This window comes from Chlorocebus sabaeus, chromosome 23 (genome assembly GCF_047675955.1).
Source record: "Chlorocebus sabaeus isolate Y175 chromosome 23, mChlSab1.0.hap1, whole genome shotgun sequence".
NCBI classification, from domain to species: domain Eukaryota; kingdom Metazoa; phylum Chordata; class Mammalia; order Primates; family Cercopithecidae; genus Chlorocebus; species Chlorocebus sabaeus.
Window position 1 is genome coordinate 71,389,614 of NC_132926.1, and position 27,754 is coordinate 71,417,367.

General features: G+C 36.2%; 1 protein-coding gene across 3 annotated transcripts in view; it reads left to right on the top strand.

Moving 5' to 3' along the window:
* The window catches only part of TMEM232 (transmembrane protein 232), a 321,957-nt gene that overhangs the window by 169,310 nt on the left and 124,893 nt on the right, over positions 1-27,754 (top strand). The gene's annotated exons all lie outside the window — the stretch shown is intronic.

Here is a 27,754-nt window from a genome sequence, read left to right on the forward strand (position 1 = left end):
ATAAGAACACTGTGAAAAGAACATTGTAGGTTGACTTGCCTAGTTGAGAAAATAGCTTGGACTGAGTACCCGTGGGCATTAAATCTGGAAGGTTTGTTTCGATTATCAGGCTAAGGTGATGGAGACTTAGGTGGTTTCATGGCAACAGAAATGCTAAGTGGAGGAATTAGTTGTGGGGGAAAATTGTTGGTTCTAATTGAATTTTAATTGTTTGGTAATTTATGTTGGGTAAAACTTATATGTACAATTTCCTATAACTTTTTAAAATAATGAATTATTGCTTTGGAACTCACAGTATGTTGTTAGAGTAATTATTCCCAGTTTGTTCAATGCTCTCTACAACCGCAACTTGCATCATTCCCTCCACAGTCAAATTCTTGGCTTGACTATATTATTTGATTTACATAATAGGCTATAGCAAATCTTATACAAGGAGATATTTAAAAAATATTTACACATTGGGGTCTTCCCTCTCTTATTCTCTTGGAATCCAGTAACTGCCATGTCAATAAGTGCATTATCGAGCTGGAAGATAACAGACAATGTGGAACAGACACGCCATTTTAACTGATTTACTCCCATCCACAACCCAAGCCAGTCCCCAACTGACCTAAACTCTGACCGCAGACACAAAAATAAACTCAGCTCAGACCAGCAGAACCATTCTCTGTTCCCAGTTCAAATTGCTGACCTGGGAAACTATACACTAAATAAGTGGTTGTGTTAAGCCTCTTAGTTTTTGGTGATATTTTTACATGCAAAAGAGTTTTTGATAGAAAGCTGCATAAATGGGATTTCGTCTGCTATATTCTTCAATGTGAATATTGTTTCTTTCATATGTATCATGTTTAAAAAGACATTTATAATGTTGCTAAGATTTGATATTCACTGTATGCCATATGATACACAGTTTATGTGCATTAGTTACTTGATTCTCCTAAAACCATATTTTATATATTTTTTATACTCACGCATATACACACACATTATGGTCTTGATCTTACAGCTGAGGAAATTGAAACTTTAAATAAGAACAGTTTTTTTTTTTTTTTTTTTTTTTTTGCAAGGTGAAGTAACTTGACTATGGATACATAGCTAGCTATCAGCAGTGCTTGAATTCAAACTTATATGTGCTACTTTGATGGCCAGTGCTCTTAAACATTTTTCCCAGTGAGTTATTCCCCATATGAAATTCTTGAGTTATTTTAAGAAAATCTACAAAAGCAAAAAATGAATATTAATAAGGGTAACAAGAAGATAAAAAGGGTTGTTAATATTTCTTACTACATAAATTTTATGTAATAATTTTGCTTCTGGCTTCATTATATTTCCTTACCACTTTTTCTTTGTTCTGATTCTTCATTTACATTTTACTCTGCTATAGTACCTATGGCCCTCTGTACGTTGCTTTATAATTTTAATAAAATGGTAAATACACATGCACAGATAAAATAATGGATGATTAAAGTTGGGATTATAACCAGCTATGAAAATATGAGAAGATCTGAAGGGCTAAATTTTTTTTTCAGATTTATTGGCTGGAGCTGGGTAGCATAGCGTTCACCTGACTGTAGATCTGGGCTCAGCATGGATTGCCGGACAGCCAGTCTCATTGATATAATGTGAAAAAGTCATTGTGATTTAAATTCACATTTTCTCGGTAATACAAATATAGTTGAGTATCTTTTCACTTTTTATTCACCATTTAAATTTTCTCTTTAGTGAATTGCCAGCTCAAAAATTGTTTCTTTTTTTCTCTTGGGTTTTCTATTTTATTAGTTGTTTAGAGATCTTTGTAAATTCTGGATATAACTTCTTTCTTTAATGATTAGTCAACACTACTTTTGTTGCTATTGCTGAAATTGTTCCAGCTTTGGCCATTGGAAAAATTTTCAGTTTGTTCCTTGTGAACCTTTCACATTATCCTAATCATTGTGTTGATAGAATGTAGGATATATTCAATTTCAAGCTATTATGAATAATCATGCTATAAACATTTTTGTAATATCTTGTGATGAAAATGTTTGTGTATTTCTGGTTGACCCATAGGAAATGGCTGATATTCAAATGGCTTTTGTTGTCCAAAACTGTAATTTCATATGGCTCAATCTAGTATTGGGTATGGAAGAGGAGAATGACTGGATCATATGGAAGGCCTATATTAAACCTTAATAGCTCATGCCAAATAGCTTTTTAAAGTGTTTGAAAGTTCTTGTTGCTACACAACTGTTATGGGTTGACATGTGTAGCTCTCAAAAAGATATATTACAGTCCTAATTCTACTATCTCAGAATGTGAATCATATTTGGAAATAGCGCCATTGTAGTTGTAATTAGTTAAGACAAGGTCATACTGGAGTAGATGGACCCCTAATCCAATCAGATTGGTGTCTTTATAAGAAGGCAATCATGTGAAAACAAAGACACAGGGATAGAGCCATGTGGAGACAGAGGTAAAGACTGGAGTGATATGTTTGCAAGCCAAGAAATTTCAAGTATTTTCAGCCATCACTAGAAGCTAGAAGAGAGGCATGATTCTTCCTCAAAGCCCTCTGAAAGAACCAGCCTTATCGACCCCTTCCTTTCAGACTCCTAACCTCAGAAATGTGACATGATAAACTTCTGTTCTTTAAGTCACACATTTTGTGGTACTTTGTTCTCACAACACCAGGAACTAATACATAATCCTTACCAATACAAAAAAAATTTCAGCCTGTTTAATGTAGACATTCTGATGGATGTATAATAGCTTTCATTATAGTTTTAATTTGCATTCACTTGTGACTAATGAAGCTGAGCATCTTTTTGTTTGCTTATTGGCCCTTTTGATATTCTCTTGTATAAATTGCCTACTAGAAATTTTGTCCCATTTTTAATTGGAATTTTTTCCTTTTCAATTTGTGGGAATTTTTGTATATATTATAAACCAGCTCTTTGTTGGTTTTAAAATATTTTCTTCTACTTTTTAGTTGCTTTTCATGCTATTAATAATTTAATTTCATGAATAGAGCTTTAAATAAATTTAATAGAGCTATTAAATAAATCTGACAAAATGCCATTCATTTTATCAAATTTATCCCTTATTATTAGGGTTTACTTGTATACTATTTAAGAAATATTTTCCTACCCCATGGTCAGAAAGATATCTTTCTATATTATCTGTTGGGAAAAATGGTTAAGATTAGGATTAGGTTTACAATTGATCTGAAATTGATTTTCTTTTTTTTTTTTTTTTTTTGTATAATGTAAAGTAAAACTCTATATTTTTTTCTTTGTGATTATCCAATTGACCCAGAAGCATACATTAAAAACTCTGTAAAGGGGAAGAGCCACAATGGTTGACTAGATGTAGCTAGGAAGACCTTCTTTCACAAAGTTACTAGACCATTAAGAAGATTGGCATATTCTGAGCAGATCTTTGGAAGATGTAAGAGTGTACAGAGGAAGAATGCAGACCTTGAGCAGCTGGGAGGAAACTGGGAACCCTGCATTGGATTGCCAAGAAACAGGACTCATTCCTGGCCCCAGAGGGCTCCTAGAGGTGGGGTGAGTTAAACAGGCATGGGTTAGCCCACTCTTGCCATGGACCTACAGAATCCTAGCTGCAGGAGACCCCATAATCCACACGGACATTTGAGCTGGCAGAGATAGTTGCTTGGAGAGTTGGAAGGGAGTTGGCAGTGGATTTGGTGTGAGAATGGCTGTAGTGGAAAATGGCCAGGGATGCCCATCCTCCAAAGTTTACCATGCTTCTCTAGGTGTCTTTGGCCTTTGTTGACTGTTGGACTTGTACAGAACAGGGCTATCTTACCTGTGGGATGAGGCTAGTCTTATCTGAGCATCCCTTTGTCTGCTGGCCTCTCCCTGGGTCCCTGCCTTACCACATTCACTAGCAGTGCAGCCTCAGATGCTTAACTGAGATGCTTCCTAGAGGGCACCACCGTAGCTCCTTTGCCTGAAGACCTTGCCTAATAATTGGAGAGTTCTGCAGATGGGCTTCCAGTAACACCCACTTATAGCCTTCCCCTACTGCTCTGCTGGTTATGCTTTCACCTACAGCTTTTCTCTACTGATATTCTGGCATGAATGCGCACATGGACCTCACTGCCACACAACCATTGGTGCACATGTACATGTACAGACCTTGCCATATCACTGCCCTGATGCTACTGGTACATAAGAGTGGGCCCCACTGCTACCACCCCAATGAAGCACTTCTGTTGGCATCCCCCATCAGAATGATGTTGCCAGCAGACCAGACCAGAAACACCTCGGCCACTCTAACACAACAGGCACCCAACTTCAAGTAGCTAGAGAACAGAGGCGTGGGCATGGTCCCAGCCACCTAGGGTTAGAGCATATAGCCCACAATTGCTGGTCTGCGCTTTGGCTACCTGAAATAATTCAGAAACAAAACAAGTTAATGGGACCAAACATATACCACAATTAAACCCTCAAGGAAATCAAAATATAAAAGCAAAAGCTGATCCAAAGCACAGCAACTTCAAAGATTAAAGAAACATCACACCACACAAATAAGAACCAGTACAAGAACTCTGGCAACTCAAAAAGCCAGAGTGTCTTTGATACAGTTTAGATCTATGTCCTCACCCAAGTCTCATGTTCAATTGTAATCCTCAGTGCTAGATATGGGGCCTGATGGGAGGTGATTGGATAATGGAAGAGATTTCTAATAGTTTAGCACCATCCCCCTAGTATTGTTCTTATAACAGAGTTCTCACAAGATCTGATTGTTTAAAAGTGTGTAGAACCTCCCTTCTTTCTCTCTTCCTCCTTCTCCAGCCATGTAAGATATGCCTGCTTCCCCTTTTCCTTCCACCATAATTGTAAATTGCCTGAGGCCTCCCAAGAAGCCAAGCAGAAGTTACTATGCTTCCTGTATAGCCTGTTTAACCATGAGCCCATTGAACCTCTTTTCCTTATAAATTATCCATCTCAGGTATTTCTTTATAGCAGTATGAGAATGGATCAACATTAGTCTTCTTACCTCCAAACTACCACACTAGCTCTCCAGCAATGGTTCTTAACCAGACTAAAATGGCCAGAATGTCAAAGATAGAATTCAGAATCTGAATGACCAAGGAGATCAACAAGATTCAGGAGAAAGTTGAAATCCAATCTAAGAAATCTAAGGAATTCAGTAAAGTGATATATGAGCTGAGAGAGGAAATAGCCATTTTAAGAAGGAGCAAAACTGATCTAATAGAGCTGAGAAACTCACTAGAAAAATTTCGTAACATAATCAGAAATATTAACAGCAAAACAGATCAAGCTGAGGAAAGAGTATTGGAGCTCAAAGACGAGTTCTTCAAGTCAACTCAGTAATACAAAAATATATAAAAGAGAATAAAAATAATGAAAAAAACCTCCAAGAAATATGGAATTATGTAAAGAGAACAAACCTATGACTTATTGGCATCCCTGAAAGAGAGGGAGACAAAGCAAACAGCTTGGAAAACATATTTGAAGATAATGTCAATGAAAATTTCCTTAACCTCACTGGAGAGGATGATATTCAAATTCAGAGCACCTATGTGAGATATTATTCAAGATGACCATCATCAAGACTCATAGTTATCAGATTCTCCAAGATCAATGTAAAAGAAAAAATGTTAAAGGCAGCAAGAAAGAAGAGTCAGGTCACTTACAAAGGGAACCTCAACAGGCTAACAGTAGACCTTTCAGCAGAAACCCTACAAGCCAGAAGAAATTGGGAACCTATATTCTGCATCCTAAAAGAAACAAAATTTTGTCAGGCGTGTGATCCCGAGGTTGAGGTGGGTGGATCACCTGAGCTCAGGAGTTCAAGATCAGCCTGGGCAACAGTGCAAAACTCTGTCTCTACTCCAAATACAAAATATTAGCTGGGCGTGGTGGTGCATGCTTGTGGTCTCAACTACTCAGGAGGCTATAGTGGGAGGACTGCTTGATCCTGGGAAGCAGAGGTTGCAGTGAGCTGAGATTATGCTACTGCACTCCAGCCTGAGTGACAGATTGGGATGCCTGAGAGAGAGAGAGAGAGAGGAAGGAAGGAAGGAAGGAAGGAAGGAAGGAAGGAAGGAAGGAAGGAAGGAAGGAAGGAAGGAAGGAAGGGAGGGAGGGAGGGAGGGAGGGAGGGAGGAAGGAAGGAAGGAAAAGAGAAAGAAGAAGACAGAGAGAGAGAAAGAGAGAGAGAGAAAGGGGGGGAGGGGAGGAAGGGAGAGAAGGAAGGAAATTCCAACCAAGAGTTTCATGTCTAACCAAACTAAGCTTCATAAGTGAAGGAGAAATAAAATCATTTTCAGACAAGTGAATACTAAGGGAATTTGTTGCCACCAGACCTGCCTTACAAGAAGTCCTTCAGGGAGTGCTAAACATGGAAATGAAAGACAGTTACTGGGCAATACAAAAATGCACTTAAGTAGTTAGACTATTTACGCCGTAAAGCAACAACACAATGAAGACTACCCAACAACTGGTTAACAACACAATGACAGGATCAAATCCACACATATCAATATTAACCTTGAATTTAAATGGACTAACTACCCCACTTAAAAAGTACAAAGTGGCATAAAGAAGAAAGACCAACTGTGTGCTGTTTCAAGAGACCAATCTCACATACATGCAAGGATACCTATAGGTTCAAAGTGAAAGGATGGAGAAAGGCCTATCAAGCATATGGAAAATTAAAGAACAGCAGGGGTTGCTATTCTCATTTCAGGCAAAACAGATTTTAAACCAACACTGATAAAAAGGAAAAGAAGGGCATTATGTAATTATAAAGGGATCAATTCAACAAGAAGACTTAACCATCCTAAATACATATTTACCCAACACTCATGCACCCAGATTTATAAAACAAGTTCTTAAAGACCTACAAAAAGACTTAGATAACCACATAATAATAATGAGAGACTTCAACATTCCACTGACAGAGAGATCATCAAGGCAGAAAACTAACAAAAATATTCAGGACCTAAACTTGACACTTTACCAAAAGGACCTAACAGAAATCTACAGAGCACTCCATCAAACAACACCAGAATATACATTCTTCTTATCTGCATATTGCACATACTCTAAAATAGACAAGATGCTTGGCCATAAAGCAATTCTCAACAAATTAAGGGAAAAATACAAAATCATACCAATTACACTCTTAGAGAATAAAAATGGATATCAATACCAAGAAAATCTCTCAAAACCATACAATTACTAGTAAATTAAGCATCCTCCTCCTAAATGATTTTTGGGTGAACAATGAAATTAAAGCAGATATCAATAAATTTTTCAAACTTATGAAAACAAAGATACAACATACCAGAATCTCTAGGACATAGCTGAAGCGGTGTTAACAGGGAAGTTTATAGCACTAAACACCCACATGAAAATGTTTAAAAGATCTCAAATTAACAACCTAACATCAAACCTAGGGGAACTAGAAAAACAAGAGCAAACCAACCTCAAAGCTAGTAGAAGAAAATAACCAAAATAAGAGCTGAACTGAATGAAATGAAGATGCAACCCTCCCTCAAATAAAACCCCCAAAATCCATACAAATGATCAACAAAACCTCTATGCACGCAAACTAGAAAACCTAGAAGGAATGGATAAATTCCTGGAAACACACAACCTCCCAAGGTTGAACCAGGAAGAAATCAAAACCCTACATAGACCAATAATAAGTTCTAAAATTGAATCAGTAGTAAATAACCTAACAACTACAAAAAGCCTTAGACCAGATGGATTCACAACCTGATTACAACAGATGTAAAAAGAAGAGCAGATATTGAAACTATTCCAAAAAATTGAGGAGGAAGAAGTACTCCTCTTTACTTCATTCTATGAGGCCAGCATCATTCTGATACCAAAACCTGGCAAAAACAAACAGAAGAAGAAAACCTCAGGTCAATATCCCTGATGAACATTGACCCAAAATCTTCAACAAAATACAATCCTAACACATCAAAAAGATAACCCACTATGATCAAGTAGGCTTTTGTATTAGTGAGGGTTCTCTAGACGGAAAGACCTAATGGAATAGATATGTATCCCAAATGCAGTTTATTAAGTATTAACTCACATGATCACAAGGTCCCACAACAGGCCATCTGTAGGCTGAGGAACAAGGAGAGCCAGTCCAAGGTCCAAAACTGAAGAACCTGGAGTAGCGGGGAGTTGGGGGCAGACAGCATCCAGCACGGGAGAAAAGTGTAGGCTGGGAGGCTAGGCCAGTCTCTCTTTTCACATTTTTCTGCCTGTCTATATTCTAGCCTTGCTGGCAGCTGATTAGATTGTGCTCACTCAGATTAAGGGTGGGTCTGCCTTTCTCAGCCCACTGACTCAAATGTTAATCTCCTTTGGCAACACCCTCACAGACACACCCAGGATCAATACTTTGTATCCTTCAATCCAATCAAGTTGACACTCAGTATTAACCATTGCAGCTTTATTCCTGTGATGCAAGGTTGATTCAACATATGCAAAACAGTAAATGTGATTCGTCATAACAGAACTAAAAACAAAAACCACATTATCATCTTAATAGACGCAGAAAAGACATTCAATAAAATTCAACATCTCTTCATGTTAGGAACCCTCAACAAACAAGGAATTGAAGCACATACCTCAAAATAAGAGTCATCTATGACCAACCCACAGTTAACATTATATTGAACAATTTACCTGAAAGCATTTCCCTTGAGAAACAAAACAAGACAAGGATGCCCACTGTTACTACTCCTATGCAACATTATACTGAAAGTCCTAACCAGAGCAGTCAGGCAAGACATGAACTAGCCATCCAAATAGGAAGAGAAAAAGTTAAATTACTTATCTTACAAGATGATATGACTTTATATCTAGAAAACCCCATAGTCTATTTCCAAGGACTTTTAGATCTCATAAAGTACTTCAGCAAAGTTTCAGGATACAAAATCAGTGTACGAAAATCACTAGCATTCCTAAACACCAATAATATCCAAGCTAAAAGACAAATAAAGATGCAATACCATTCACAATAGTCACAAAAAGAATAAAATGAAAAGGAATACAGCTCAACAGGGGGAAAAAATATATACAAGAATTACAAAAGACTGCTAAAAGAAATCAGAAATGAGACAAATGGCAAAACATTTCACACTCATGGATACAATGAATCAATAATGTTAAAATGGCCATACTGCCCAAAGCAACATGCATATTGAATGTTATTCCTATTGAACTACCAATATTTTTTCACAGAATTAGAAAAAAAAAAATCTAAAATTCATATGGAACCATAAAAGAGCCAGAATAGCCAAAGAAATCCTAAAGAAAACAAAGCCAGAGGGATTACACTACCCAACTACAAACTATACTACAAGGCTACAGTAACCAAAACAGCATGGTACTGGTACAAAAACAGACACATAGACCAATGGAACAAGATAGAGAACCTAGAAATAAAGCTGCTTACCCACAACCATCTGATCTTTGATGAAGTTGACAATAACAATGAGGAAGGGATTCCCTATTCAATAAGTGGTGCTAGGATAACTGGCTAGCTATATGCAGAAGACTGAAACTGGACCCCTTCCTTATACCATACACAAAAATTAACTCAAGATTAGTTAGTGACTTAAATGTGAGACCAAAAACTATAAAAACCCTAGAAGAAGACCTAGGGAATACCATTCTGGATATACGCTCTGGCAAAGATTTATGCATGAATAGGTTTTCATTCTCTTATGTTTAATGATAAATTATGTATTTGCAGATATACATTAAGTGTATGAAGATTTAAAATAGAGGTTTCATATTTCTCTTGAATATGAATATGTAAGCTTGAGTCATTATTATGAAATTTTACTTATTATTTTTACCAATGCTGCTTATATTAAAGCCTGATCTTTTTCATATTAGTATATGTACATTAGCTGTCTATGGATTAACATTTGCATGCAATGTATTTTTTCATTGTTTGTTCTTAAACTTTTTGTGTCTTTATATAAGGTATGTTTCTTTTAAGCATGGTATTTTTAACCACAATAGTTGAAAGACAATCTTCACCTTTTACTTGTATATTTACATGTAATGTAATTTTTGATATATATTATGTTTTATTATTTAACCAACCTACTTTATTTTATCTAGGGCATTTTTCAGAAAGCCTTATTTTCTTGTATTAATCAAATATTTTTATCATTGCATTATTTTCTCTATTAGTTTGTTAGTAATTTGTTACTCTAAATACATATTGTGGCTATTTTCAGAATTGTAATATGCCTCATTAATTTATTAGAGGCTAACCTAAGTTATTACTTTTACCACTTACTTGAAAATTCTAGAACTTTAGAACATTTATTGTTTTACACATTTTAATTCTACTTGTATTTTTACTACTCTAAACATTATTATTGTTTTAGACAAGCCGAAATATATTTTGTTACTATCTTATTCTTCATTTCTTTCTGTATTTTTATGCCACTGTGTATGTTCAATTTCCTTCTATGTGATAGAATGCATACTATGCATTCTACTTATGCATATAGAATTTTAGATTGACATATTTTTAGCATTTATAAATGTAAAATCATTTATTTGACTTCTGTCATTTCTGTTGAGAAATCAATTGTCAGCCAAATAGTTCTTCATTTTAAATTACTGTATTTTTTCATTTCTCTGGTTTTAGGGTTTCCCTGTTGGGCTTTTAGAAATGTTAATAAGATAAATCCAGTGTAGTTCTCCTTGTATTTTTCTTGCTCAACATTTGCAGGGTATGTGAATATTGTGGGTTGGTATTTTTTCATCAGTTCTGGAATATTCTTTGCCATGAAGTTTTCAAATACTACTTCCACTCCATTGTCTCTTATTTTCTCTGAGATTTCTATTACAAAAATGTTAGACTTGGCAGGGCATGGTGGCTCACGTCTCTAATCCCCACACTTTGGGAGGCTGAGGCAGGTGGATCACAAAGTCAGGAGTTCAAGACCAGCCTGGCCAAGATGTGAAACCCTGTCTCTACTAAAAAAAAAAAAAAAAGAAAAAAAGTGCAAAAATTAGCCAGGCACGGTGGCAGGCGCCTATAATCCCAGCTACACGGGAGGCTGAGGCAAGAGAATCTCTTGAACTCAGAGTGTGGAGGTTGCAGTGAGCCATGATCAGGCCACTGCACTCCAGCCTGGGCACCAGAGTGAGACTCCGTCTTAAAAAAAAAAAAAAAGATTAGACTTTACATTCTGTGTTTTATTCTTAAGAAACACATTTCACTCAGTAAGTGTTCAAGGCTTATTCATATTCTAGATTAGGGGTTGGCAAGGTTTTTCTTAAAAGGCAAAATAGTAAATGTTTTAGGCATTGTGGGCTCAGAGGCAAAGTCCAAGTTATTATGTTGGTACTTTTAAAACCATTTTAAATGTAACCATTTATAAACGTAAAAATCATTCTTAGCTCTTAGGCTGTGGGAAAAAAAAAGGCTGGATTTGGCCTGTGGGTGGTAGTTTGCCAAACCCTGTTCTAGATTATCTTAAATTTTTTTTTTTTTTTTTTTTTTTTTACTGTAGCATTTCCATATATATTTTAAAATCAACTTGTCAAGTTCCATTTTTTAAAAAGCATGTCAACTTGGATTTTTATTGGGTTTTCATTGAATCTAGAGAGCTGTTTGGTGGTAATTGATATATATCATTATAATGTATAATAGGTAATTCATGGATATTTACATCCTGCCACTTTTTAAGGTATTTCCCAATTTCTACTAATAATGTTTTGTATATTTCTAGATGTTTGATATATGTATTTTATTGTAAAATATATATCATAAGCTTACAAATATATGTACATATAGAATTTGTACTGGTTTATACAAACATAATTTAGTTTTTTGTGTTAATCTTTTACCCACCAATCTTATTAAATTGTTTTTATAATTCAAAAGTTTATTTTTTACATAAAAATTCATGTTTTTTTTGCAAGCATCATAAACATTTTTACATTTTCTTATCTTATTTTACTGTTTAGTCACTTTTAGTACAGGACTGAATACAAATGATGATACTGGACATGTATGTTTTATGTGAGCCTCATAAGGAAGAGCTTTCAACATTTTCACATTACATTTTTTTGAGAAATACCTCCCATAAATTAAAACTCAATTTTTCCAAGTTTAACAAGAACTTTTATTATGAATTCATACAGAATTTTACCAAATAAATTTCATGCATCTTTTGGTATGATTGACAGATTTTTCCATAAGTCTGTTACTGTTGTAAATTATATTGTTTGTTTTTCTTTTGTTGACCAATCATTGCATTCCTGGAATAAAAATAACATAGTGATGATGTAAATATTGCTCTATTTGCTTTAATAATACTTTAAGATTTTGCATTTGTATTCATGCATGTGATTGTTCCATAATATTTCTTTCTTATATTTTTAAGTTTTCATATGAAAGTTACTCTTGGCTAATGAAGTGAATTGGGAAATTATATTTTTTTAATACTCTGGAAGAGGTTTCTATTTTTGTCATTATTTCTTCTTTAAGTTTTGTAGAATTCACTAGTGAAACTATTTGCTTATGGATACTTTGGGGAAGATTTTAAATTGTGGACTAATTTTTTATTGGTATGTTTTCTTTCGAGGAATTAAATTCTGAAAGATATTTTCTAAAATTGCTTCTGTTTTTCTATGATCTTTTTAATGTCTTTAAAATCTGGTGTGATATCCTCTGTCTAATTCCTAACCCTTCTTATTTTCATTTTTGTTCTTATTTTAATCTGTCATTCTAAGGCCTGAGCCACTCTGCTTGGCCTCTCAGTCTTAAAAATCAATATTCAATTCTCTTGATACTATGTTTTCTCTCTTTCTTTCATATTTGATATTAGGTTTATTATTTTCTTCTGCTAATTTCCTTGCATTTAATGGATTATTATTTTCCTAAAATTATTGAACTTTATTCTTTGTTGTAGATTTGTAGTATTTTCCTTTTCTAATACGTGTTTTGTACACTATTAATTTACTTTCACATGTAATTTTAGTAATATCCTAAAAAGTGTGATAAGCAATATTTTAATTATCATTTAGTTCAAAAACTTTTCTAATTTCTATTATCTCTATTTAAACCATACATTGTTTAGAAGATAGCCTATGACTTAGTGTTACATATATTGAGACTTTTATTGTTACATTTATATTGTTTGATTTTAGTTCAATTTTATTATGATCAATCACTACACTTTATAATCATTATGATTTTTTTAATAAAAAGTCAACCTTTTCTGTTGCAAATGAATATAACTACAACAGATTTCTTTTGATTAGGGTTTCTGTTAATATGGTATATCTATTTCCATCTTTTAATTTTATGCTCCCTGAATTCTTATATGTATGTCTCTGAGGAGAAGTGGTATTTTTTTAACCTGAAAATTACTGTCTTCAAATTGAAACAGTTTATTTACATTTACTGTCACTACAATATATTTGTATGTATTTCTATTTTTTGTTATTTACTATTCTATAGATTACAGAAACATCTATAGATGTTTCTTGTTCTTTTAAAATAATCTCATATTTGCCTTTTGGCAAAAGATTTTGTTTTTTTAATTATACCATTCCACCCCACCCCTTTTACTTGTTTGGTTCTTACACATTCTTTTACTGTTACCTGTTACCTCTGATTTTACAAAATACATTCTTGAATTATTAAAATCTAATGTAAATAAATTTTATATTTTCCTGGACCATGAAATTGTCTTATAATATTTTAAGTCCATTTATACCCCCTTACTTATGCAATTGTTCTGTTTAGCATTTTAATTTTGTATATGTATATCTGGATGTATTCATGTATGTATGTGTGCATGTGTGTGTGTTTATAGACACCAGTATATTATTATTGCTTTGTGTAATCAATACTCTTCAAGCTTACCCACATATTTAAAAGTTTCTTTCCTTACTCTTCTTCCTTGAATCCTTGAATCGCTGGCCTTCTGAGTGGTATTATTTTTCTTCTGCTCAAAGAAAACACTTTCTTAGCCTTTTAGTGAGCATCTGCTGATGTTGAATTCTGTCAGTGTTCATTTATTTGCTTTTTTTTTTTTTTTTTTGAGATGGAGTCTAGCTATGTCACCCAGGCTGGAGTGCAGTGGCATGATCTCAGTTCACTACAACCTTCATCTCCCGGGTTCGAGGTATTCTCCTGCCTCATACTCCCGAGTAGCTGGGACTACAGGCATGTGCCACTATGCCTGGCTAATTTTTGTATTTTTAGTAGAGACAGGATTTCACCATGCTGGCCAGGCTGGTTTTGAACTACTGACCTCAAGTGATCTGCCCATCTCGGCCTCCCAAAGTTCTAGGATTACAGGTGTGAGCCATTGTGCCTGGTTGAGAAGCTTTTTATTCAATTTGATTTTGAAGGATGATTTCATTGACTAAGAATAATATCTTGTCATAGATGAAACATAAATTTAGGTGTCCAATTGCTGTGTTTATTTTACTCCTAGCCAGTGTTTTGGCTTGCATCATTTTTATGACTTAGGTTGTAAAAGATTTTTTTCATTTTATTATTAGATGGTATCAAATTCAGTATTAGCATGTCTGCACTAGGTCTTAGGAGTACTAATGTCTAAACTACCTCAAATTTTCCATACCTAATTATTCAAAAGGCTAAAGTGATTAGCATCTGTGCGGGTCTCAGTTTTTCTTTCTGTCTTCCTTGTACTTGTGACTCAGTTGTTAGGCCTATGTGATTTTTTAACTTTCCTGAGTTTCACAAATAAAATTTCTTCCCTCTGATGCCTAATTTTACTGAGTAAAAAAACAAACATTTATTTACATTTTTTAAAGCTGCTTTCTTAAGGAAGTTAATAATGGAAACTTTGACTAAGTTAAACAGCCTAATGCCACATATACAAATAAGACAAAACAAGACAAAATTATTGCCTTTGATCTATAGGTATAATGTTTTAGAAAAATTATTTTGAATTGATTAAAATTATATTTTCTTACCTAAAATAGTCAGAATATGTTCTATATAAGTTAAATTAAGCACATATTACAGGTGTGCTTAATTTTACAAGTAAAACTTGAGCATAATACATTTAAGGTTTTTTTTTTCTCTTTCTTTTTTCCTCTTTTTTTTTTTTTTTTGGCACTGTTATGGCAACACTTATTTTCAGTAATAAAACTCCAAAGGTTGGTTATTTCTAAATGTCCTTATATTTCCTTAATAACTTGCTAATTTCCCAAATCCCTTAAACTAACTTATAATATTTTCCTGTGGTAACTCTTTGAACAAGTTCTTTGGTATAAACTACATAAAACCTTTCGTTTCACAAGGATTTAAAAAATTAGTCTTCAGACACTCTCTCACTACTCCATGTGAATTAGGGAACATCTATAAAACACCTATACAGTGAAGGCTTGTGCCTCAGACACTTAGATCTAAAAGAAAATATGTATTCCACTCTTATTTAAGTTATTGCAAATGACTATGTTTATAGCACCACCTTCGTTCTTTCTCTCCTTTCCTAATTATTTGCTTCAAAAACCTTTTGTTATATAATGGTATTATTACCTACATAGAGTGAAACGTAACTTTATTTATAAACTACTGTACATTCTAAGGTGAAGGAATTATTTCATAAGGATTGAATATAATGGTATGCTCATGGAATTAAGTAGAAATTTTCTCCTTTTATGCTTTAAAATAAATAAGCAATTTATATGATAAACTACTGAATTTCATAAATACAATTTTAAATTTAATACTTCAATTTATCTACAACACTGGTAAATGCATTCCTAACTAAATTATCTACTCTGTCTACATTATCGACTTTCTTTACATTGTCTACTCCCATCTTGTATGTTTTTTATCCATGATAACATTTTATCATCTATAACTCTTGTTATATTTGTTCATAAAATTTGATGCTTCTTGGAAGTTGGAGGAGAGGTGAAATATTTAATAAGCAAATTTGAAATGAAAAACAATTCTGAATAGATCCTGAAACATGAGCCCTTCATGTGACAAATTCAATATAAACCCAACTGTTGCCTGAGTATTTGGGAAAGAAATAAAAAACTGTCATATACTCACAGTGGCATAATAAACAAATGTTAATTGATGTGCTTTGTTTGAAATACTTCCAGGGAGACTTGCAATGAGCAAGGTTTTTCTATATAGGCAATTCAGCAGCATATGCTGGCACATCTAGGAAAAGTCATTATGTATAAGTGTTTTCTGCCATCTGGTATATGACCTAAAATATCAAAAAGAAATATGTACAGCTAAAATGAATATGTGAATTTGTTGAGAGTACCTTTGACTCATCAGGTAAAGCACTTTGTGGTTAACATTTTATGGTGCAATCTTTAAGACAAAATTTGTTTTTATTCTTAATGATATTTCCATATCCCTAATGTACCCTGTAGAGCAGCAAAACAGAACAAATAACAGTATTAGTCCCTATTTTCTCAGTGCCTATTTATCTCCTTCTCCACATGTGGCTTTACTTTTGACATAAATAGCAACAGTTTGAAAAGTAAGCTGTATTTTTGGATAAGTATAGATCCTTAAATACTTATCAATAGAATGTCAATGTAACAAATACATTGTTTTAAGAAAACAAAATATAATATTGTAATATTTTATATAAAAACAGTTTTTGTAGTGCCTTTATCATGCACCAGGCACTGTACAAAGTATCTGTTATATACATATATATAATGTATGTTAACTCATTTGAGCCCCACAGCTCTCCTACCACCATCATCGTCCATGCAGATCAAGGATTTGAGTTTTAAACAGAATAAAATGAGGTGCTGGTAGTGGGTGCACTGTGAGTGAGCTTAACTCAAAGGCTCTAACATTTCTACTATTTCGTGCTTTCTCTGAAATTAAATATAAACAAGGAACTAACATTTATTGAAACACTTTCATGTGCTAGAAACTGTACTATAAAATATATGCTTTTTGTCACACTTTGAAGTTTAAGGAAAAAAATTATTGTCAGAAACAAGTTAGATATTTCAGCAAGATTACTTAAGGAAAGGTAAAGACATTTTAAAAAGAGAGACTGTGAGAGAAGGGAAGAGAATTTGTAGCAAGCTGCTGCAATGGTTTGAAATTATTTTTTCCTTTTGTCTCTATGTCAAAAATAATGTGAGTTAGCTCAAATTTTGTTGTGTTTGCTACATTTCTCTAATTATTGGTGGAAAAATCAGAACTTTATGAAGGCCTTTTTTTTTTTTTTTTTTTTTGATATGTGTGTATTGCTACTACATCCTAATTCCTTTGGGCTGATTTATCCATTTTCTTCCTGCATTAATGCGGGCTTTTGCCATCTTTATGCCCAACACAAAGGCAAAGGGTAAGCTTCTGTTCCTGCCTTTGGTTAAAATATGTATGTGAAGGAAATAGTCTTCAAGAATACTACTTTTCCAATGTTAATAGTAAATCAACAAAGTTAACATATATATTTTTAAAATTCCCATTTGTTTATTAATAAAAATAAATGACATGTTCTAATAATGTAATAATAACAGGAAACCCTGAATTTTCACAATCTTCAGGGGCATCACTAAAAAATAAGAATACATGATCAAAATGTAAATAAATGGTTAAAGATGGTCTTTGAGGTAATGTTCACTTCCAGGCTAAGTGGTAGTAAATTTATAAATTTGGAATCTATTGTAAAAGATGTTCATTAATATTTTGTTTAAGTCTACCCTCAAGAAGTATAGACAAATTTATGCATAGATGGCATTCAAGTCTCTTAATATTGAAGCATATTAGAATAATGGCTTTAAGAGAAGAAGGAAGAAAACTATAGAAGACAACTCTAGAAGTATAATCATGATCTTATTTGATACATTTGCTAATATAAAAGTTATGTTATAACCAAACTGTTTTGGCATGGCAGAGGTTAGATAGAGTCTTCCTGGGTTGATGGTGGGAGTTGCTGCAAAGGCCAGAACTCTAGTGCTCTGTCCTAGGGAAGACCTGAAAAGCACTAATATCTGTTGACCTTCTCACTGTCTACAAAACAGATCATCCTATATGATGTGTGTCAACCTCCATAAAACTAAAAGGTATTTATTATCCCCATATCACAGATGAAAAATAAGACAGAACAAAACTAAACACAAAACAATCCTGGAGAAGTTAACTAAACTTTTTCAATTTTACATTAATAACTAGCAAGTGATAGAGACACACCTGATTTCAAATCTTCCATAGTACATAGCCCATATTCCTTCCTGGCAACTTCTTGTGAGAAAACACACACAAAGCCTTTCATAAATAAGGAAAGTATACATTTGACTGAAATTTAAGACTACATTTCTATTAGACAAAGGACTTGGACATCAATGAAGGATAGAAATTTACCTGGGCTTCCCACAAGAGAACCATAGAGAAAGATGTGAGAATATCTTCATTTTGCCGAGAGAGGTGGCATCTGTGTCTATAGCCTCTCCTGTCTTAGAGGGAAGAAAGTGTGGAGTAGTCAAATGAGACATGATGAAATGAGCATCAAGATTCTATAATACAGATGTTACCGGTAGAGGGTCTTGACTATAAGTTGTCCAGGTTCTTGGTGTTTTGGACAAAGAATTGGACAAAATGCACAAATGAAACAAGGAAGGAATGAAGCAACAAAAGCAGAGATTTATTGAAAATGAAAGTACACTTCCCAGGGTGGGAGTGGGCTTGAGCAAGTGGCTCAAGAGCCCTGGTTACAGAATTTTCTGGGGTTTAAATACCCTCTGAAGGTTTCCCATGGGTTACTCAGTGTACGCCCTATGTAAATGAAGTAGTGACCCACGGTCAGTCCGATTGGTTTTGGGAGGGGACAAATCAGAGTTACTTTAAATTTTTCATCTGCCATGCAGAAAGGGAGGGGCGTTGCAAAGGGAGTAGGTAGCCTCTGGTCCTTTTGTTACTTGGGCATGAAAAGTTGGGATTTTCCTTTTGATTTAGTTCCAGGAAGTCAGTGTGAATTGGCCTTGGGTTCCCTGCCTCCAGATCCGATTCGCTTGCCTCACTTCCGCTCTGCGAGAAGCAATCCCCATAAATCTTTATGGGGAGAAGAAGGACTGATGGTCTTTCTTCTGTAACTGCTTCATGCTGACTTGAGGCTTAGTCCCTATGTATTAGGGATCATGGAATTCTCATTCTGCCCTGTCTAATGAAGACAGGGTAGCTTCTTGATGGCCAGGATAGTGTCTTCACCTGAAACTGGCTGGAAGCCCTGTCACATGATAATCTGAAGCTTGATGGTCTCTAGGTGAGAAGAAATGAATTTGGTTAAAAGATTCAATGGGAACTTCATTGGCTGGATACATATGCTGTAAGGAATGTTTATTATATAAATGAATTAGAACATTCTACTTGGTACAAAGAAAGTGATTCCAACCATTTGGAAGAAGGCAATTAAACTACAAAAATACATTTGAAAAAGGCTTCTATTATCCAGCCTACAGTAACTATGCAACAAAGACACCAAGGAAAGTTGGTGGGCATTTACTTTTCTTTTGGCTGTCTTCTAAACAGGTACTTTGGGTCTTTCACAGGTTCACAGGTATAGTGGCTGATGGGAGCTTCAGGGTCGAGGTCCAGGACTTCAGGTATCGCAGACATGATCCTTGAAAGGTGTATCCAACCATCTAACCTTAGCACTTTGCAGAAGGCGTGGCCAATATTACTGAAAATGATGCCTTCCATTTGGGCTGTAATTGTTGAGCAGGTGATCTCTTTTTCCATGTTTTCATCTCTTGGCCTGATTTAGGGTTGCTGGTTAGTTCCTGGTGTGGAGAGTCTTTGAGTTTCAAACTTTTGTAAAACCTGCTGAAATTATCGTAGGTTAACTCGGTATTTTACTAAACTGGCTGTTTCTGGATCAGTAATTGAATCATTAATTTAGAAAGGGCCTCAGATAACATTTCTTATAGGCTTATATTAATTTTTGCTCTAGGGGTATTATGGATCCTTAAGAGGGCTACAGGCAGTAAGCTGAACCATGTTTCTTATGTTTCCTGACATTGCTTAGCTAACACTCACTTTAGAGTTTGGATAGTCCATTCTACTTTTCCAGAGGATTGAGGCCTCCATGCTGAATGTAAATAGTATTTGATTCTGAGAGCCCTAGCAACCCCTTGCGTCATTTGGGAGATAAAGGACAGGCCTTTATCACTTTAGAGTCTCTTGAGTTAATCCAAACTGGGAGTTATTTCTCTTAAGAGGACCTTTATAACCTTATTTGTCTTAACAGAACCTTCTCTGTTCTGTTAGGGTAAACTTCGACCCAACCAGTAAAGGTATCTATTAGCACTAACAAAAACTTATATCCTCTGAAAGCTGGCATATGTGTGAAGTCTAATTGCCAGTCTTCCCCTAGTTAAGTTCCTCTCGTCTGGACAGGTTCTATTAGAGGAGGCATTTTGTTTCCTGAGTTGTTAAGTGCACACAATGAGCAGGCTTGATAGACCTGCTTAACCACCGAAGCTAAGTTAGGCCCAGTAAAGAGTCTGTTAACCATGGCCAGGGTAGCATCTCTCCCTATATGGAAAGAGTCATGCAGGGTTTTTATAATTCTCCATTGGGCTGTTTGAGGGAGATATACTTGTGATCACATATACCATCAGGATCCTTGTTTTTGTTCCCCTTGCTCCAATATTAGCTGTTCCTGTTGGGATTGCACCCTGAAGGTTGTGGCTTTGTCTTCTCTGTCAGACTTGCTGTTCCCTTGTGCTATAGGGGTTAAGTCCCTTTGGTACCCCCTACAGTGAACTATAGCTATGGCCTTTGACAGGTGTACTGCTTTTAATAGCTGAAGAATTTCAGACCCATGCTTTATAGGAGAGTGTTTGTTAGTTAGTAGTCCCCTTTCCTTCCAGATTGTAGCATGAGCATGAACCACAAGGAATGTGTATTTAGAATCTGTATAGATCTTAAGCTTGTTACCTTGTCCCAACATTAATGCTCAGGTAAAAGTAATGATTTCAGCCTTTTGTGCTAATGTGCCAGGGGGCAGTGGCTGGGCGTCAGTTGTACTATGATATACTATTGTGTATCCAGTCCTGTGCTCCCTATATGACATAAAACTACTGCCATCTGTAAACCAGTTATCCTCAGAATCTGGGAGAGGTTGATCTTTTAAATTAGGCTGGCTAACATATGAATGTATGTGCAATGACCTGCTCGCAGGAATGATCAGTTACTGGGCCTGTGGGCAGAAACAGAGCTGGATTCAAGGTGATACAGGTTTCAAGGGTTACATCTGGGTTTTCTAAGAGTGTGGCCTGGTATTAGGTTAAACTTACCTCCATCATCTAGAGTATCCTTTTATTTCTAAGACTGACCACCTGATGAGGGGATAGAACTTCTGGTGGTTGACCTAGGGTGATTTCAGTGGCTCCTTCCACTAAAATACCAGTGGCTGGGATTGCCCACGGGCAACTTGGCCATCCTGAGGCTACTCCATGCAGGTTTTTTGAAAAGTAGGCAGTTGATCTGGGTTCTGATCCTAATTTCTGGGCTAGTATTCCTACAGCTATTCCCTTCCTCTCTGCTACATACAAGGAGAAGGGCTTAGTTAGGCCTTGGATGCCAAGAGCAGAAGCTGGTGGGAGCCTATTTTAACTTGGCAAAGGCTTCTCTCATTTCTGAGGCCCATTCCATTAGCTCATTTTCAGGCCCCTTTTTTGCTTCATACAGGGGCTTTGCTTGATCCCAAAATTTGGTGCTCATATTCTGCAAAACCTGGCCATTCCCCCAGAAGAACAAAGCTGTTGCTTGGTGTGGGGAGTCCCCAAACCACATATGGCTTGCACTTGTTCTGGGGATATTTGCCAGGCTCTAGGTGGTAAGACATACCCTAAGTATTGGACCTGTTGAAGGTTATTCTGAGCCTTCTTTTTGGACACTTTTATCCCCTGTCTGCCAGAAAATTCAAAGTTTTTGTAGTATTTTGTTCAGAAGCTTCCTGGGTTGCGCTACACACAAGAAGGTCATCCATGTACTGGAGTATACTCCCATTCTCCAATTGCAGATCCCTCAGATCCCTCAGATCCCTCTCTAAGGCCCAGGCAAAGAAAGGGGGCCTGTCCCAAAAACCTTGAGGGAGCAGTGTCCAAGTATTGTTATTTTCCTCCGGTATTAGGATTTTTCCATTCAAAGGCGAAAAGGTATTAGTACTTTGGTGCCAGAGGAATGGAGAAGAAAGCATCTTTTAGGTCTAGGACTGAGAACCATTTAGCACCTTCTGGCACCTGAGCCAGGAGGGTATATGGAGCTGCCACCAATGGGTATATGGGGATAACAGCCTCATTAATTATTCTGAAGTCCTGTACTAACATGTACTAAGCCTTCAATATTCTTCCAAAGGGTTTAGAATGGGTAAGATGGGGGTATTGCAGGGAGAATTGCAGGGTTTTAAGAGCCAATGGGTAAGTAATACCTCAACTCTGGGTGCTAGGCCTTTTCTTGCTTCCAGCTTAATTAGATGTTGGTTTTGATTAGGAAAATAGCTGGGGTCTTTAAGCGTATTTTGACTGGCAATGCTATTTTAGGCTTCCCTAGATTTCCAGTATACCATGCCAGTGGGTTAGCCTCTTTACTAATGTAATCTGGGACTTTGGCTGTATTTTGCCTGTTAGCAATTCTGCCAGGTGATGCTTACATTGTAGCAGTGCCCCTATTTTAACCATAATATTTCTTCCCAATGGGGGATTGGGCAGTTTGGTACTACTAGAAATTCCTGTTGGAAGATTTGTTTCTCAAATTGACAAATCAGAGGAGGAGTAAAGAATCTTGTTTGCGGCTTTCCTTCCATTCCCATAATGCTCATGAACTGGGAGGAAAGGTTTCTGCAAAAGCAGTGAGAACAGAGTAATTTGCTTCTGTATCAAAAACAAACAAAGAAACAAACAAAACTGAATTTGGGTACCCATGACATCGAAAATTACCTGGGGCTCCTCAGTAGTAATTGCAATGTTCCTGGAAAGGGTCAATAAGGAAGACCCTGGGCCCCTTCAGTCTTCAGTCTTTATCTAATTCCTGCTTTTGCACTGCTAGAGTTTTTGCCTGACTGAACCCCTCAGTGGGAGCAGGTGCAGTCAATCCTCCAGTGACAGGGTTTGTAACAGGTGCCCTCACATTTTTAACAGGGGCCTGGTGAAGGCTTAGTACAATCTTTTGCCCAGTGCTCTTTTTTCTTGCATTTGAAGCAAGAGCCTTTACTGGCATTATCGTTATGGCCCTTCAGGTTTCCCTTAGCTGCTCTTTGGGCATTCAGGGTACTGCCAATGATGGCTGCCATAATTTTTGCCTGCCATTTTTCTTCACTCTGTTCCTGTTTTTCTTCTTCCAGGTCACGACTGTTATACACCATAAGAGCAGTATCAAAAACCTGATTTTGATTAGTTCATGGCCCCATCAGTAGCTTTTGGAGCTTAAGTCTGATGTCTGTGGTGGACTGGCTAATGAAATACTGTGCCATTAATATTTTGCCTTTGGAAAAAGAAGGGTCCAGAGTAGTATATTTTGTAAAGACTTCCTCCAGCCTGCCATATAACATGGCTGGATTTTCCTCTTTGGCTTGTGTAACCCCCCCTTCATTTACATTATTTACTGCCTTAGTTATTCCCTTTCTCATTCCTCCAAGGAAATTTAGCCCAGTTGTTCATTCTCATGGGGGTATTATAGTCCCAATTAGGATCAATAGTGGAGACTGGTTGGGCCCAGGTGAGGACCCTGAAGGTTTCAGATGAATAAATCATCTGCTTCCCCGCAGGCGGTCTCAAAGATTTGATCTTTTTCCAAGGGGGTGCAACAGGTTGCTAGAATGAATTGAACATCTCTCCATGAGAGAGCAAAGGCTAAGGCCAAAGTCTGGAAAGCTTCTGCAAATTTCCTGGGATTCTTGAAATAGCTTTCTAGCTTTTACTTATATTGTTGTATTTCAGTTATAGAGAAGGGACCTGCACTAGGACTGGCCCCTCAGCTTCTGCTACTTCCCTAAGGAGTAGTAGGGCTGCAGGGAGAGTTGAATAAGATGTTCTCCTTTGAGTGTGAGGGAGACTTAGTAGGGTTCCCAGTGTTCGGGGTTTAGCCTCAAGAGCACTTGGCAAGGGACTGTATGGAGACAGATGCTGTTCACCCTGAAAGATAGGTGGCCCTTGTAAAAGAGGATCATTTTGTAATATCTAGTTCTGCCTTAGGACTTTCATTTGGGGGGCTTTCTGGGAGTTCTGCAGATGGTTAGGTTTTGGTATAGGGTCAAGAAGGTCTGTACATATGGTATTTCTGACCAGTTGCCCTGCATCTTGCAAAATGGGTCTGATTGCAGGATGGTGTCATAATTAAGGCTACCATTGACTGCACATTGTTCCAGGCTGGGCAGCTCATAATTGGGCCAAACAGCATTGCAGAAAAAAATATGTATATATATATGTTTTCTCTTTAGATTATCAGTATCAAATTGATTCCAATAGTGGAGGATGCAGCCAAGCAAGGAATCAGGTGGAATAGATGGAGGGTTGCCCATAGTGGAATCAGGTGGAGTAGATGGAGAGTTGCCCATAGTGGTCTGGAAAAGAGAGGAGGACTTTGAATAGTAGAGGGTTTATCAAGTGACCCGAGTGATGCTTGAGGCATCCTGGAAAAATTCTAGGTCCTGACTGGCGTCCCCAGGGGCATTCACCTTTTGAGCCCTGTCTTAGTCTGTCAGACATCTCTGACGTTAGATGGGTGCTGGCATTGCTTTGGAATCATTCCCTCCACCACTGACCCATTATGAGTGTTCCTTAAGGTTTTCCTATCCCACTTAAAGCAACTCTTTTACTCTCTAAATTTAGGAAAGAAATCCACATTAGATTGTACATCAGTTCCTGCATAAATTGCTTTTCGTGAATGCCCCCCATGCCCCACACAGACCATCTACAACATTCCCAGACCCTCTGACTTGTCCTAAACATCCCGTCCCTCTTTTAAACAACCAGTCATCTCTTTTCTTTATAACATTCTTTGCATAGTTGGTGGGTTTCTTTTGTCCTTGACCAGTCAAATAGGGGAAGGGAAGAATTTAGCATGAAAAAAGAAGGCTCAAGTCACCTGAAATGTGTGTGAGTTCACTCTGGAGGAGCTGTTGCTGCCAATTGTGTCACATGTAGGAATCAGGGACTATAAGAAAAGAAGGTTTAAGTGGCCTGAAACATGAGTTCACCCTGTGCCACTGTCAATTGTGTCACACATAGAGATCAGGGACTATAACCAGAAAAGATAGAAAAGAGTCCATCCACCTTCCAGGCAAGACAGCTATCCCCATTCACTCCTTCGCCTTCAGACAACACTGGAGCATGGCCCTGGCCAGTTGCCCTCAAATACCAAGGAGCTACTAGGAAACAGATGCAGAAATACTAAAAGAAAAAAAGGAAAAGGACTCAGGTCCCTTAGAACTGGGTGGTAGCAGTCAAAGGCTTCCACATGAAAACCTTTCCATTTCTCCAGAGATTGGCCCCAGCCAGAAACCTGCAGTTGCCTCTGTGTTTAGGCACTGCCCACCAAGGATCCCAAGTTGGAAAGGAAAAGCCAGAAAAAGAGAGAGAGGAAAAAAAGACTCCCCTGTATGAAACAGATAGGAAAAGGGGAAAGGAGAACAATAAATTCCAAATCCTATGCAAAGAAAGACTTAACCCATTATGAGTCTGATTGGTTGCAGGAAAGGACCAACCAGAGGTGCTTTCAGTTTTTCATCTGCCACACAGAGAAGTGGGGGTTGCAAGGTCCTTTTTTAACTTGGGCATGGAAAGTCGAGGTTTTTATTTTGATTTAGTTCTAGGAAGTCAGTGAGAATAGGCTTTAGGTTCCCTTTCTCCAGATCCTATTCTCCTGCCTCATAGGTTAATGTTATCTTTGATTACAGTATATTTTACCAAAAAGTATATCATGAGAAGACATCAGTTTTTTGATCCATTTGTTCACTCATTCATTTATTCATTCATAACTCTCTTAGTAATTCCAGAGTTCACCATAATATCTTCATTTGTGCAATACTGTACTATATGTTGAGTAAAAAAATGTAGGAGCTCTTTTTTGGTGGTGTCATTTTATTTTATTTTTCTACACTGAAGAATAAAATCATATACATCTATTGTGTAAAACATGATATTTTAAAATATATATATGCTGTGAAATTGTCAAATTGAAGTAATTAACAAATGCATAACCTCATATAGTTATTATTTCTTTTGTGAGAATACTTAACATCTACTCTCTTAGCATTTTTCAAGATACGATGTATTTGTATTAACTATAGTCACCATGTTGTACATTAGATCTCTTGAATTTATTTATTCTATCTAACTGAAATCTTTTGACCAACATCTCCCAAGCCCTTCACCTGTCAGTCCCTGTTAAACACCATCCCACTCTACTTCTATAAGATCAACATTTTAGATTCTACATGTAAGTGAGGTCATGTGGTATTTGTCTTTCTGTGCCTGGTTTATTTCACTTAACATGATGTCTCCCAGGCTCATCCATGTCGTTACAAATGGTAGAATTTTCTTCTATTTTTATGGCTCAGTACTATCCCATTGTGCATATATACCACATTTTATTTATCCATTCATCTGTTGATGGACACTTAGCTTGATTTCATAGCTTGGCTATTGAGAGTAATGTTGCAATAAACATGGCAGGGCAGCTCTCTCTTTGACATACTGATTTTCTTTTGGATATACCCAGTAGTGGGATTACTGAATCATGTGCTTGCTTACTTTGCATGATTTTTACCTTCTCCTTTGTAAATGTTTTTTTCATGTTATTCTTTGACTATATAACTTTATATAGTTATGTAGTCCTCTATAACTTTCACAGTGACACATATTTGCATACTTGCCTTTTGCTATTTTTCTCATTGCTTTAACTGATTTTCTTTCAGTCTGTATCCTGAGACTGTACTCATTTTTTTCTACTATACTTTTGTCTAAATAATTCAATAATCAATCTTTCATCAGTAATTTAATTTAGCCAGGCCTAATTTTGGAAGCTGAAAGAGGTTAAGTTAGATGTTCGTATATAGAAAAACATTTTTTATTTCTATCTTTCCTATCGCAAAATTGATATGCATCTAAAATGAATCCTGAGTGACTGGTAATGAGCTACCTGAAGACAGATAATATTCAATGAAAATGTAAAAACAAATGATAAAGGGCAGTATCCAACTTATTTACAAGAAAAGGAGTTAATAGTATGCACATATCATGAACATAAAAAAATTGGTAACATATGCCATTTTACTTAGATTTTCATTTATTATTACTGATTATAGCCAGAGAAAATATGCCTCTGGCCATTTTAAAAGAAGTAATTAAAAAGCGGTCCTGGACATTATCAAACAGGAATAGGAAATTTCAGAAAATAGCTTTTTCCTGAATAAATATTGCTTAAATAATGGGAAATTTTTGTAATTTTTTTACTCTTTGGTGTTAGAACATATTTAATTTAATCAAAATCAAAATCTTAAATATCTTCAATTTAAGCTAAATACAAAGCTCTTATTTGCTTTTCACTTAAAATTTTTGCTCTATAAAAATGTTCTGTTTAGCCGGGCCTGGTGGCTCATGCCTGTAATCCCAGCACTTTGGGAGGTTGAGGCAGGCAGATAGATCACCTGAGGTCAGGAGTTCGAGACCAGCCTGGTCAACATGATGCAACCCTGTCTCTACTAAAAATAACAAAAGTTAGCCAGGCGTGATGGTGTACA